The following is a 13,604-nucleotide window of genomic DNA, read 5'->3' on the forward strand; positions in this document are numbered from 1 at the left end:
CTATGATTCCATTTGGGTAGTGATGGACCGCTTAACCAAGTCAGCCACTTCATACCTGTCAAGACTAGCTATAGCAGTAGAGTATTGGCGGAGCTGTACATGTCCAAGATCGTTTGTCTTCATGGTGTGCCAAAGAAGATAGTGTTAGACAGAGGAATGCAGTTCACCTCTCATTTCTGGCAGCAGTTGCATGAAGCCTTGGGTACACATTTGAATTTTAGTTCAGCATATCATCCGCAGACAGACGGTCAGACTGAAAGAACTAATCAAATACTCGAAGATATGTTGAGAGCCTGTGCGTTGCAAGATCAGTCCGGATGGGACAAGAGGTTACCTTATGCAGAGTTCTCCTATAACAAAAGTTACCAGGCCTGTTTGAAGATGTCACCATTTCAGGCGCTTTATGGAAGGAGTTGTAGAACTCCGTTGCAATGGGATCAGCCTAGAGAAAAGCAAGTGTTTGGGCCAGACGTTTTGCTCGAAGCTGAGGAGAACATCAAGATGGTTCAGGAGAATCTAAAGATAATGCAGTCAAGGCAGCGAACTTATGCTGACACAAGAAGGAGAGAGTTGAGTTTTGAAATCGGAGATTTTGTCTACCTGAAGGTATCGCCTATCAGAGGAGTCAGAAGAATCGGAGTCAAAGGCAACCTAGCACTCCGATATGTTGGTTCGTATCAGATTCTCGCAAAGCGTGGAGAAGTGGCCTATCAGCTCAGTCTGCCGGAAGATTTGTCAGTGGTGCATGATGTATTTCATGTGTCTTAGTTAAAGAAATGTCTGCGTGTGCCAGAAGAGCAGTTGCTAGTGGAAGGTCTAGAAGTCCAAGAAGACTTAACCTACATAGAGAAGCCAACGCAGATTCTTGAGACTGTAGACATGGTCACCCAGAGCAAAACTATCAGAATGTGCAAAGTCAGATGGGGTCACCACTCTGAGGAAGAAGCAACCTAGGAGCGTGAAGATGATCTGATGGCCAAGTATCCCGAACTCTTTGCTGGCCAACCTTGAATCTCGAGGGCGAGATTCTTTTAAGGGGGATAGGTTTGTAACGCCCTGAATTTGGGGGTAGAATTTTTTCTTCTTTGATACTCACCAAATTCAGGCGTTACTCTCTTTTCTTTTCTCTTCCTGTTTCGCTCCTTCTTCCCATTTTCAAAGCAGTATAGCGACTGATGTCCGTATCGCGTGTAAATAAAAACCTAAGTTGATATGGGTGTTGCATCATGCCGAAGCATTTTTTCTTTGTCTGATGATTGTGTTTAATCACGAGTCCGTCTCGCCTCGTTTCGGATTTCGATTTGCAATTGGTTTCCGATCAGTGGTCGTGTGCGTTGTGGGCTTCCGTCCCGGGCCGTGACCCAGCCTAGCCCAGCCCGGCCTGGCCCAGCCTTGGCCACGCGCCCCTGGCACACACCCCCCATACAGGTTGGATGATAGAAACATCTCTTTACATTTAAAATCGAGAGGATTTCTCTAGGTGGAGCTGTCCACGTCGCCCCAAAAACCACATCCGTCCATGCGACTTGATCCATCTCACGCGGCCATCCGGCTGGCTTATTTCACTTTGGAACCCTCGCGAGGTCGCCATCCCCTTCTCTCTCCCTTCTTTCATCTCCCCCTCCCCATCCAGATCCTCCGCCATCGGTTCGCCATTGCTGCCTCCACCGCCCCCGCTCCGAGGAGGGCCACGAAGAGAGGACAGTGCAGTGGCAATGACATTAGCTCACGTAAATACGGTAGAACAAGTTTAGATAACATGCATAGCCACTAAAGTTTTTTTTGAGAGTCGATGAACCAGTTGTGCAGGCCGTGCTGGGCTTAAAGGACCGGAATTTAAGACCCGGTCCAGATCTACCTTCGGGCTATATTAACACATTTTATATTATTTCGTGCTGGATCGTGCTTTTAGCTTCTATTTTTGATTCTGCTCTTGCTGCCAAAAAGTCCAGCCCATATTTCAGCATAGACTGTAGTAGTCGGCCCAAATAGCCTGCCAAGCCCACCTGCGATGTTAAACGAAAGGACTGCCCTAACCTCGTGCAGTCGTGCTCGCTTGTTTCACTTGCTCGCCTTCACCCCTCGCCGCCACCGCCGCCGCCGCCGTCGCCGTCGCAAGCGACGATGCTCGACATCAACTTGTTCAGCACCGACAAGGGCGGCAACCTGGACCTTATTCGCGAGTCCTAGCGCAGTCGGTTTGCCTCCGTCGAGCTCGTCGACGAGGTCATCGCCCTCAACAAGGCATGGCACGAAAGTCCTAGCGCAGTCGGTTCGCGAGTCCTAGCGTAGTCGGTTCGCCTCTGTCCACTCTCCTCGTTACCCGGCCCCCGTCTCCTCCCTCACAGGCTGGTCTCTGACTCTGAGGCGTCCTCATGTTGCAGGGCAGTTCGAGCTGGATAAGATCCGGCAGGAGCTCAACGCTACCAGCAAGAAGATCGGCAAGCTCAAAGCCGACGTTCTGTCTAGAATTGCGAAGCGCTCGTCATCCCTTTTTCTTCTCGGGGTTCTGAGTTTCATGTGAGTGACTGTGGCGTGTTTCTTTGCAGAGCAAGCAAGAAGAGGAAGCGAAGAAGCTCATGGATAGCACAGACAAAATTAAGAAAAGGTTGGCAGCCAAAGAAGTTGAGGTGCAGGAGGCCAAGAGCACCCTCGACGCCAAGGTCATGACGATTTGCAACATCGTGTATGAGTCTATGCCATTCAGTGACGACGAGGTGACCTGGAAATTTAGTTGGTGTTTGTTCTAGCTATTTGCTTTCCACTGAAGTAACTGTTAGACTGTAGTGTGACATCCTAAATATTAGCTCCACTGTCAACTCCAACCCTGATTCTCACACTCACAATTTTATTGTTGGAATTCTAATTGTGCTTTAGGGTTCTATGTGAAGATACAGAAAAATATTGCATTCCTATTCTGGTCCCGTATTGAAATTGCAAGTGGTCCCTCTGAATTTTGACCCAATTGTTATAAATTTCAGATGAACTGAATAAAACTACTACTTGCAGGCAAACAATAAAATTGTACGGGCATTTGGAGAGAAGAGAGTAGAGGATAATTTGAAGAACCATGTGGACCTTTGCAGGATGCTTGATATTGTCGCATTGGAAAAGGGTATATGCTCTCAACTTTTCTCTATTTACATGTGCTTTTTTACCACCAGTATTGCTTGTGTTAAGCATGTTTCAAAGTTATTACAAACCTGACTATGGAGAGACGGACGGTGGTGGGCCCATCCGTGATCCGGCAAAGAAGTGGTTGCACGATTGAGAACAGAGCTAAGGATGGGGTTAGGAGGGAGAGCTGGAAATGGGTCACGAGGACTGTTGTTGATTTTTGACATGCGTAGTCGTTGAATTGGCGCTAATTCTGCATCGTTTTATACTTTAATTGGTATAACTGTGCTGAATACGTTTTTCTGTGTTTAGCTTGGTGTGTGGTTCACTTGATAGAAATGAAATCTAACTTGTGGACTTAAGGAATCATACATTAGCTTGCCTATGTATTAACATGTACTTGATTCTAAATAACAAATAATTTCCACTGCTGGGACTGAAAATTAGTATCCATCTACTGCTTGATTAGGACATGGCTTAGAAAATGTCATCTTTCACTGTATGTACTGTCTTTGATTGTGCTTTCGTTTAAAAGGTAGTAATAAATAGCTATGCTTAGCGTGAAGTATATATGAGAATACAGCAAGGAAATAAGTCAATGTACCTCTTGTCCTCGAAGTCGCAATTGCTAGAAATTGGAGTTGTGCTCGTTCATCTCGATGGTCTGACTTCCAGAATCAGTTATGAATTAGATTAATAAGTGGACACTAACCTTTGTCAGAAATTATGGGAAAACGATACTAGAGATATGCTTATTTAAGACGCACATTTTAAGATGGATATCACTGTTCAGCTTCAAGATCATATCCTGTAGCAAAAGGATCACATCTATCCAACTCTTTCACATGGATTTTTAAAATCTGTAGTGTTTAAAGAACTAGAAATGGATTTGCTTGTTTCTAATTCATTTTGCTTGTTGGATATCGATATGCACATGCATTTTCAGGTAAATTCATTCCTTCTACTTTACATCCATTTTTTATTTCCTTACAGCCCATTGTCTCAGATAGATAACCTTCTGCAGACATCTTATGATCAAGGGGACAAATGAGATCATGCCAACTCTACTCCATGTACTGCTGGTGTCACAGGTTTGCCCACTAAGCTTGATTGCATTTTGCTTCACTTATCTATGGATTTATGGCTCTGTACTACAATTCTAAAACCTGTTTTTGAGTTGGATCGTTTAGTTGTATTCCCCAAGAGCTTTTTACTTAAGTATCTGGGATATGAGAGAACATAGTTTTGTTCACAATAATGCAACCATTACATCTTTTTTATCATAGAAACTTGGAGACATAATGGAGATGGTGTTTGATGGCGTTATGTAATTATGATGAGCTAGCTTGTTCTACTTCTACTTGCTTTAGTGTTTGTGCCTTGGATGTATTAGTACTACATTGTTAAATTATTTTTCTTTACAAACAAATATATAACCTTATGAATACTAGAAATTGACGTTGCTAATAATAGAGCAAAGGGACCTACACATATCTGTTGGGGACTTGTTCTCAAGTGCTAAGAGTTTAAGAACAAGGCAACATAGAAAATGTTAATCGTTAATGCCCTTCGTCCTCCGAAGCACTATTTCCCTTAGGACATAATGCCTTGCGGACGAAGGTTATGAAGGACATACCTTCATAAATTAATCAAATAATGACGAAGGATGAAATATGAAGAATGTAAAGGAAAACATGAACAATCATTTATTATTATTGAACATAAACAAAAATATTATTGAACAACAAGTGTACCTTCAATCGGAAGGAAATGATTGTACAAGCGTGACGCAAAAAGCGAATGCCAAGTCAGCGTGAACAGTACGGGGATACTGTTCACCTATTTATAGACACGGGACACAGCCCTTACAAAATTACATTTATGCCCTTTACATCTGACAATAACTCTATAGTAATCCATCGAGGTCCGAATAGCCTTTTCATCTTTAAGTCGGTTTCCTTTCCTGCCACCATGCCGAAGCTTTTCTGCTCACAGCTTCGGTGCTGTATCAACCTTCGTATGCTTTGAGCTTCTCCCTCTGTGATACCGATTCGAGTCCGAAGATACCTGTTTGCACATTATACTCCAGAAACACTATTAAATCATGTTTTTGAGGACCTTCGGACGCCGAAGGTCCCCAACAGTAGCCCCTCGCAATATTAATTTGTTTGAAATAATAAATTCAGATTGCGATATGAACGAAGGCTTTATGCCGAAGGTCCGAAAAAACACCTTCCCTTTGCTAGAATAGCAACATTCAATGACAAGTGGGGTCTTTGAACTTTCAACGCATCAAGCGTATAAATACGGCCATACCGCAAACTTATTTTGCACGCTTTCTGGCCAACCACTCCTGCTCACTGATTTTTTAGCTCTTGTGCACTGTGATCTGCTAAGCTTTTAGCTTTGAAGCTTCGGCTTTGAAAACAGTTTTTTAGTGTTTCCGAAGATGTCTGAAGCTGCTAAGAAGGCTGCTGCTGAGATGAAGCTGAGTCTTGATGAAGAGAAGAACTTAGGGTTTCTTATAGCAATGTCGAAGACCAACACAGAAAAGATCACCAGGGAAATTCTGGAAGGGCTGTCTGAAGATACTGGTGACAGTGACAGTTTTGATGTGGACAGCGGTGGCGAAGACTCCGAAGATCGCCCCTGGCGACCAAGCCATTCAGTTTATGGTAAATCAACTATCAAAGAGAATCATCTTGTTAATATGAGAGGAAGGTATTTCCGGGATCTGTCCATTGTGAGGGCGGACGAAGGGGAAAAGACTTGCCCAGACCCCGAAGAAAATGAAGTCGTGGTATTCCGAAGCTTTTTGAAGGCTGGGCTGCGATTGCCCTTGAGCAGCTTCGTCGTGGAAGTGCTGAAGATCTTTGAAGTCTATCTTCACCAACTTACCCCCGAGGCAATCATAAGGCTGAATATCTTCGTGTGGGCCGTGCGAAGCCAGGGTCTGAAGCCTGATGCAAGAAGCTTCTGCAATATTCACGAATTATCATACGAGACAATACCTTGGGGTAAGGAACAGTATCACAATAACTTTGGCTGCTACAAATTTGTTTCTCGGTCTGGGTCAAGCTGCCCCGTGCCAACTTTTCGGAAAAAATGGCCCAGCGGCTGGATGACAGAGTGGTTTTATGTAAAAAATGATCTGAAAACACGAGAAGACATCAAAGGTATAATCATGCGTCCTATTTGGCAAAGCTTCGGCCTTCGGAGGCTGAAGGTTGAAATGAATGAAGCCGCCGAAGAGTGCCAAAGAGCCTTCGGCGTTGTCTGCTCTTTTATGGGAACAAGGGACTTAGTACAAGAGCATATTGCCTTCAGGGTGTGGCCGCTTGCGGAGAAATGGGAAATGCCACAAGAAACCATTAAAGAGGCCGACGAAGGTGGACTTGTCAGGTTTAAGTACACTTTTAAATTTGGAGATAAATTTATTGAGCCAGATGATGAGTGGTTGAAAAGCATTGACAATTTAAGTGATGAGCTGCTTGGGACCTACTCGAAGGCCGAAGATACTGCAATGTCAGCAGCCTTCGGAGGCCGAAAAAAGAAAAGGCTGAATCGGGTATTTGATGCCATCGGGTTTGTCTACCCTGACTATTGCTACCCCATTCGAAGGCAGAAGAGAAAAAATACAACCTCTGCAAAAGAAGAAATTGCAGCTGCTCCTAGCGAGCCAGAACCAAAAAGGAAGAAGATAAAGGTTCTTACGCATCGGCCGCGTTATATTGAACCAGCTTCGGTGCCTGAGTTTACCGGAGAGACTTCTTCGGCCACCGAAACTGAAAAACCAGCCGAGCCAACTTTGCTGCCAGAAGTCGCAGAAACAGCCGAAGTACCAACGAAGACAAAATTGGAGCAATCAAAAATTTTGTTACCGGAAACGAAAGAGAAGGCCGAAGCGCCATTCACAGAAAAAATGGAAGAGGTAAAGGAAGCAACCGAGGACTCCAAAACATCAGAAGTTTTGAGTCCTTCAGCAATTATTGGGACATCAAAAAATGAAAAAGTGCCAGCTGCAACTCCGAAGAGAAAAAGAATGGCTAATGTGCTAGATGTACTGGAAACGATCATATCTTCGAGCACACCTCCGAAGAAGGCTGCTATTACTTTTGAAACAACAGCTGGAATTTCTGGTTCTGCAGCTCCAGAGCAAGAAATTGAAGCCGAAGCTGGGCCCTCAGAGCCCACAAAGGCAAAAACCTTGGAAAGTGAGGCAGAAAAAATAACAAAGCCAACTTTTGCTGAAGAAACTGGTGTTGTTACCCCCGAAGCATCCCCCAAAATTCGTGATTATATTTTTCGTCATGCTTCAGGGAAAAAATTATCAGAAAAAGAAGAACAAGAGGCCCAACACTATGCACAAAGGTTGAAATATCCAAAGGGAGCGTTGATATTTAATGGCAGTGGAGAAGAAGATTTCTTGTACTGCCTCCCCGACAGCAAGGAAATTTCTGTCTGTCGGGAGATGAGCAGAAGCTTCGGATTCCCAACTTTAGAAGACGGACTTTCGGTGCTGTCAAAGAACGATCTGGCTGACAGCCTAGCTTACAACAGTTTAAAGGTGCGACAAATGGAATTCTTATATTTTTGTTGAGTTCAAAATTTTTCGTTTGTTTAAAACTATTGACACAGACATATTCCTGTCTGCAGGGCCTGATACTCAGCAATGCCCTCAGAGCACAGAAAGATGCTGAGGACGAAGGATGTACTATAGCCCTGAGCAACCTTCGTTCCGAAGTAATTGAACTGAGGAACGAAGGTCTCGAAAAAGACAAAATATTGCATTCCTTAATAAATAAAATAAAAGAAGACGAAGCTATTTTCAAAGGTCAGGCCGAAGTTCAGAAGCGTGAAATTGAAAACCTTCGTAAACAATTAGCCAGGGCTAAAGAGGAATGCATACTTGAAGAAACAAGGCGAGAACTCAGCGACCAATGGGCAAATCATTTAGAAGAAACTGTTAAAGAGCTTCGGTCAGCCAAGAAGAAATGCTTCGACAAATCTATGGAGTGTGTCAAGAAAATAAAAACTAGCTTCGCCAGCGTTGGCGCATTTTCGCAAGAAGAAAACTTTATAAGAGGTAACCCCGAAGGTCCCCTGGAATGGATCAATCATGAGGCGGAGGCCTTTGAAGAAATTTTAAATAGTCGCGGAGACATCTGCGCTTTTTCTGGTGCCAGAGGGATTGCCACCATTTTGGAGGGGAAAGGATGTGAACATGTAAAGATTTTATCGCGGTCCGAAGCCACCTTGTCCACTGAAGATATAAAAGATCCTTCAGCCGAAGCTAGCGCGGTTGGGGGAAAATTTTTCACCGACATCTGGGACAACGGTGGTAGAGAAATGGCCCAGGAAATCATTCAGAAAAGCGAGAAAGGGATTCATGAGGCTAGAAAAGTAGCCGAGGCTGCTGAGAAAAACGCAGAGCCTGAAGGGCAAATAGGTACTAACGAATAGTTTTCATTGCGTTATAACTTTTAATTTTATAGTTCGTTCGCGATCTGTAATAGTGATGTAATAATATCCCGTCCTCACTCAGATCCTACTAAAGCATCTTCGGGCCCTCAGCCTAAAGATGACGACGAAATTAAAAAGATGGCCGAAGCTATCATGGATCAGGTTGTCGATCGACTGCTGAACGAAGCTGCAGAGATAGTACTTAGGGAAGACTAAGTGCTATTGCAAAAAACATTTGATATATGATTTGTGTAATATTCTGTAATCCTGTATGTAATATACTTGTTTTATGATTCAATTCTTTACGATGCATGAAACTTTAAACACGTACCATTTTTGAGTCTTCGACGAAAAAACACCTTCCCTTCTTTTCATGCTTCGTGAAGAAGAATTTATCATTTATCACGACAATATCCATAGTGTTCTGATAAGAAATATCCAAGCTTCGTAAAAATAATCTCCGAAGCTATACCTCGAAGATCAATATTGTTTCTCCCTGTATCTTGGCATGATTTGCCCTTTTTCAAAGCATTTTCCGAAGATCGATAACATGCCCCCTTCTTGTGCCACATGCAACATGATGTATGATGATTATGCTATGCAAAATGATGTGATGATGTTATGTTATGCAAAATGATATTTTGTGCCGAAGATGCGCACATTCCTGCAATGGGGCACAATCTTTTGTATCAATACTGACTTTTTCATTATAAGCCTCCCTTAGGAGCTTCTTCGCCTTTTACTTCAGCGGAATCAGCGTTTATTTTTCGCTGTAAGTTCTGCATCCCCTTAGGAACGTCTTTGGAACTTCTTCGCCTTTCACTTAGGCGGTATAAGCTCTGCATTCCCTTAGGAACGTCTTTGGAGCTTCTTCGCCTTTTACTTAGGCGGTATCAGCGTTGACTTTTCGCTGTATGCTCTGCATTCCTTTTGGAACGACTTTGGAGCAGAAAACTTACACTGCGCTCCCTTCGGAACGACTTTTGGTGACTTCGTCAGACTTACTCTGCGTTCCTTAGAACGACTTTTTGTTGCTTCGAAGGATTTTCGATAGTCCGAAGGTCCTTTTTATTATCACAAACCTGTGAAGAAAACATATTTTTCTTGTAAGAATCAACGAAACTAATTACATGAAACCTAAACAATGTCCTTTATTACAGAAAATAAAACTGAATGAAAAAGATTGCTATTAAGGTAGGATATTTGTCAATAGATGTGTTTTGATTCTGGCACGGTGCTGTTGACCGTGCGAGCTTCGGACTGTTCTCTGAAGTCCCTTTGATGTGGAGCATATTGGCTCCCTTCTGGCTGCTGGCCTTGTTGCAACGGAGGTGGAGGCGGAGGCTGTTGCCAGGAAGCTGAAGGCTGACTTGCCGAAGCAGCAGAGACTGCAGGATGGTTGCCCACATATTCTGGGATGTAGGGCGAATGATACGAAGCTGTATGCATGACCTGCTTCGGTTGAGCCTGTTGCGCGGCAGCTTCGGCTATCTCTTTTTGCTTCTGAATGGTAACATGGCACATCCTGGTAGTATGACCTTTGTTTTCACCACAGAATAAGCAAAATATTCTTCTGGGTTGATCCCCGAATCTTCCGCCGAAGCCCCTGGCGCCTCTGCCTCTTGGAGCTGGTGGTCGGAAGGAGCTTTGCTGTTGCCCCGAAGCCTGTGAGGAGTACTGTGGCTTTTGCTGCTGGCTCCCCTTATCATCATTTTGATTGGAATTATGAATTGATCTGACATGCCTCGGATAGAATCTTCCTCCGAAGCCCCTGGTCATCTCAGAAAATCTGAAGGCCTCCTCCCTTCTTTGGCGAAAATCATTGTCAGCTCGAATATATTCATCCATCTTCTGGAGCAGCTTCTCCAGCGTTTGTGGTGGCTTCCTGGCAAAATACTGTGCTGATGGCCCTGGCCGAAGCCCCTTGATCATGGCCTCAATGACAATCTCATTGGGCACTGTCGGCGCCTGTGCCCTTAAACGCAGAAACCTTCGGACATATGCCTGAAGGTATTCTTCGTGGTCCTGGGTGCATTGGAAAAGGGCCTGAGCAGTGACCGGCTTTGTTTGAAACCCTTGGAAACTAGTTATGAGCATATCCTTCAGTTTCTGCCAAGAAGTGATTGTCCCTGGCCGAAGAGAAGAGTACCAGGTCTGAGCAACACTTCTGACGGCCATGACGAAGGATTTTGCCATGACTGCCGTATTGCCACCGTATGAAGATATTGTTGCCTCGTAGCTCATTAGGAATTGCTTCGGGTCTGAGTGACCGTCATATATGGGAAGCTGGGGTGGCTTGTAAGTCTGTGGCCAAGGTGTAGCCTGCAATTCTGTTGAAAGAGGAGAGGCATCATCAAAAGCAAAGTTTCCATGATGGAGATCTTCATACCAGTCGTCCTCATTGCGGAAATCTTCCTGATGAAGCTCTCTGCGTGGAGGCCTTCGGGTTTGATCGTCTTGAACGAAATGACGGACCTCTTCCGAAGCTTCATCTATCTGTCTCTGAAGATCAGCTAGACGAGCCATCTTTTCCTTCCTGCGCTGAACTTGTTGCTGAAGGATCTCCAAATTTTGAATTTCCTGATCAAGATCATCATCCGGAGGTGTTGGACTGACAGCCTTCCTTTTCTGGCTTCGGGCTTCTCTAAGAGAAATAACATCCTGATTGGGATCCAGCGACTGCAGTGTGCCAGCTCCTGTTGTTGAAGCCTTCTTCGGCGGCATGACGAAGGTGACGCTCGCCGAAGGTATTCAAAGCTCAAGAAGTGGAAGTGAGTTCACCGGAGGTGGGCGCCAATGTTGGGGACTTGTTCTCAAGTGCTAAGAGTTTAAGAACAAGGCAACATAGAAAATGTTAATCGTTAATGCCCTTCGTCCTCCGAAGCACTATTTCCCTTAGGACATAATGCCTTGCGGACGAAGGTTATGAAGGACATACCTTCATAAATTAATCAAATAATGACGAAGGATGAAATATGAAGAATGTAAAGGAAAACATGAACAATCATTTATTATTATTGAACATAAACAAAAATATTATTGAACAACAAGTGTACCTTCAATCGGAAGGAAATGATTGTACAAGCGTGACGCAAAAAGCGAATGCCAAGTCAGCGTGAACAGTACGGGGATACTGTTCACCTATTTATAGACACGGGACACAGCCCTTACAAAATTACATTTATGCCCTTTACATCTGACAATAACTCTATAGTAATCCATCGAGGTCCGAATAGCCTTTTCATCTTTAAGTCGGTTTCCTTTCCTGCCACCATGCCGAAGCTTTTCTGCTCACAGCTTCGGTGCTGTATCAACCTTCGTATGCTTTGAGCTTCTCCCTCTGTGATACCGATTCGAGTCCGAAGATACCTGTTTGCACATTATACTCCAGAAACACTATTAAATCATGTTTTTGAGGACCTTCGGACGCCGAAGGTCCCCAACAATATCTAAAACATAGAACCCCACAGTTCTAAAGTCGTGTGACCTATATTCTCCATTTCATACATAATTACTTACTAATTCCTTGGTTATTTTCAATAGGATGGGAGAGTGTCGGATGCTTCTTCATATACTATTTCTTGGTCCGTCAAATCTGCTTGACCCAAATGCAAGTTTTGCTCAAATGTGGCAAAAATAATTGTCTCACCAATTGTCAGCGCGCCTGCTTCCAGCAAAGTTTCAGAGAAGGTAAGTTATTTTGATAGATGCAAAATCTAGCATAATTCTATCATTTTATACACATCTATATGACTATTGTGATATGTCACAATATGAGGTGTTCAAACGTGTCTAACTACTAATTATTGTCTTCTCCTATTTGTTTTACAGGAAAAGATGGAATGTAACTCAAATTTTGCTGGCCGCACAAGTGTGGAGACTTGAATTCATATATACTTAGTTAGGCTCAATATTAGTGCAAACAGTTGATAACCAAGTTTTTCAATTAGTATTTAGTTTTGGCTTTACAGTACACTTATGTATGAGTTATTTGACAATATTTATTTATGAGATATTGAATGGTACTTATCTATATTATATTAGTTACGATGTTATTAAATATATGTGTATGTATATTTCTCTTTCAAATTATTATAATGTGGTATCTAAAAATGAGTATAAATTGAAGAATGTACTGCCATGTAAGTCATTTCGTTTAAATCTTAATAAGACACTTCCCAAAACGTCTAATATCAGTCTCCTAAATAAGACAGTTTCTAAAATGTCCAATACCAATCTCTTAAATAAGATGATTTTTCTGTTGCGAGTGTCTATTATTATAGGATATTCTAGTCATATTGATAAATACTTTGTGACTTATCATGTTCGTATTTTTGATGGTTCTTTAGAAGAAGTGTCTTAAACAAAAAACTAATTTGAGACGGTTTATTGGACAAAATGACTTAAACAAATGCCTTTTTTAAGAGGTTGTAAATTTAAAACTGTCTTATATAATATCTTTTAAGACGGTTTATAACCATCTCAGATGTGGAACATCTTTTGCGACTCCATCAAATTTGGACACTTCATAAGCGTCTTAATAGCTAAAAATTAACCATCTCATATGACACGATTTGTATTAGTGCATGTGCGCCCCCTCTCCGTTTCTCTCATTTGGATTTTCCCGCGCAGCAACTCCCTCTCCCTCTCCCTCTCTTCCACCTCTCTCCCACCTCGTGCCCTAGGTGATTCGGTGCCGGTTATCGCCGGATTTTGGATCCCAAGGTGAGCCCCCTCTCCTCTTCCCTCTCCCTCCCCTTCCCCTCCTCTTCTTCCTCCCTGCGTGCGCCCTGGCGGCGTCCGAGCCGCTTCCTCGCGGCGCGCTGCGCGCGACCCCCTCCCCTGCGCGCCCCTTCCCCGCCGGCGTCCCCGCCGGCGTCCCCGCGGCCCCGCGCCTCCCCGCGCCCTTCCCCGGAGGCGTCCACGCCCCCGGCGGCCCCACGCGTCTCTCGGCGGCCCCTGCGCGCCCCCGGCGCGCAGCGCGTTCCCGCGCTTGTGACCATAGCGTGTGCGACGCTTATATT

At 43.9% G+C, this 13,604-nt stretch overlaps 1 long non-coding RNA gene and 1 pseudogene across 2 annotated transcripts; both read left to right on the plus strand.

Moving 5' to 3' along the window:
* Positions 1 to 2,087: 2,087 nt before the first annotated feature.
* Positions 2,088 to 2,711, plus strand: LOC109942534 (serine--tRNA ligase, cytoplasmic-like; annotated as a pseudogene).
* A 1-nt stretch (position 2,712) lies between these two features.
* On the plus strand, positions 2,713 to 12,616 carry LOC103638535 (uncharacterized). 2 transcript variants are annotated; one of them, XR_002265015.2, is made up of 4 exons: positions 2,713 to 3,115; positions 4,142 to 4,208; positions 12,124 to 12,270; positions 12,412 to 12,616. It is a non-coding gene; the product is annotated as an uncharacterized lncRNA (long non-coding RNA). The 2 variants fall into 2 exon arrangements; XR_002265014.2 differs by lacking the exon at positions 2,713 to 3,115 and having other exon boundaries at positions 4,115 to 4,208.
* The last annotated feature ends 988 nt before the right edge of the window (positions 12,617 to 13,604 follow it).

This window comes from Zea mays, chromosome 9 (assembly GCF_902167145.1).
Source record: "Zea mays cultivar B73 chromosome 9, Zm-B73-REFERENCE-NAM-5.0, whole genome shotgun sequence".
NCBI classification, from domain to species: domain Eukaryota; kingdom Viridiplantae; phylum Streptophyta; class Magnoliopsida; order Poales; family Poaceae; genus Zea; species Zea mays.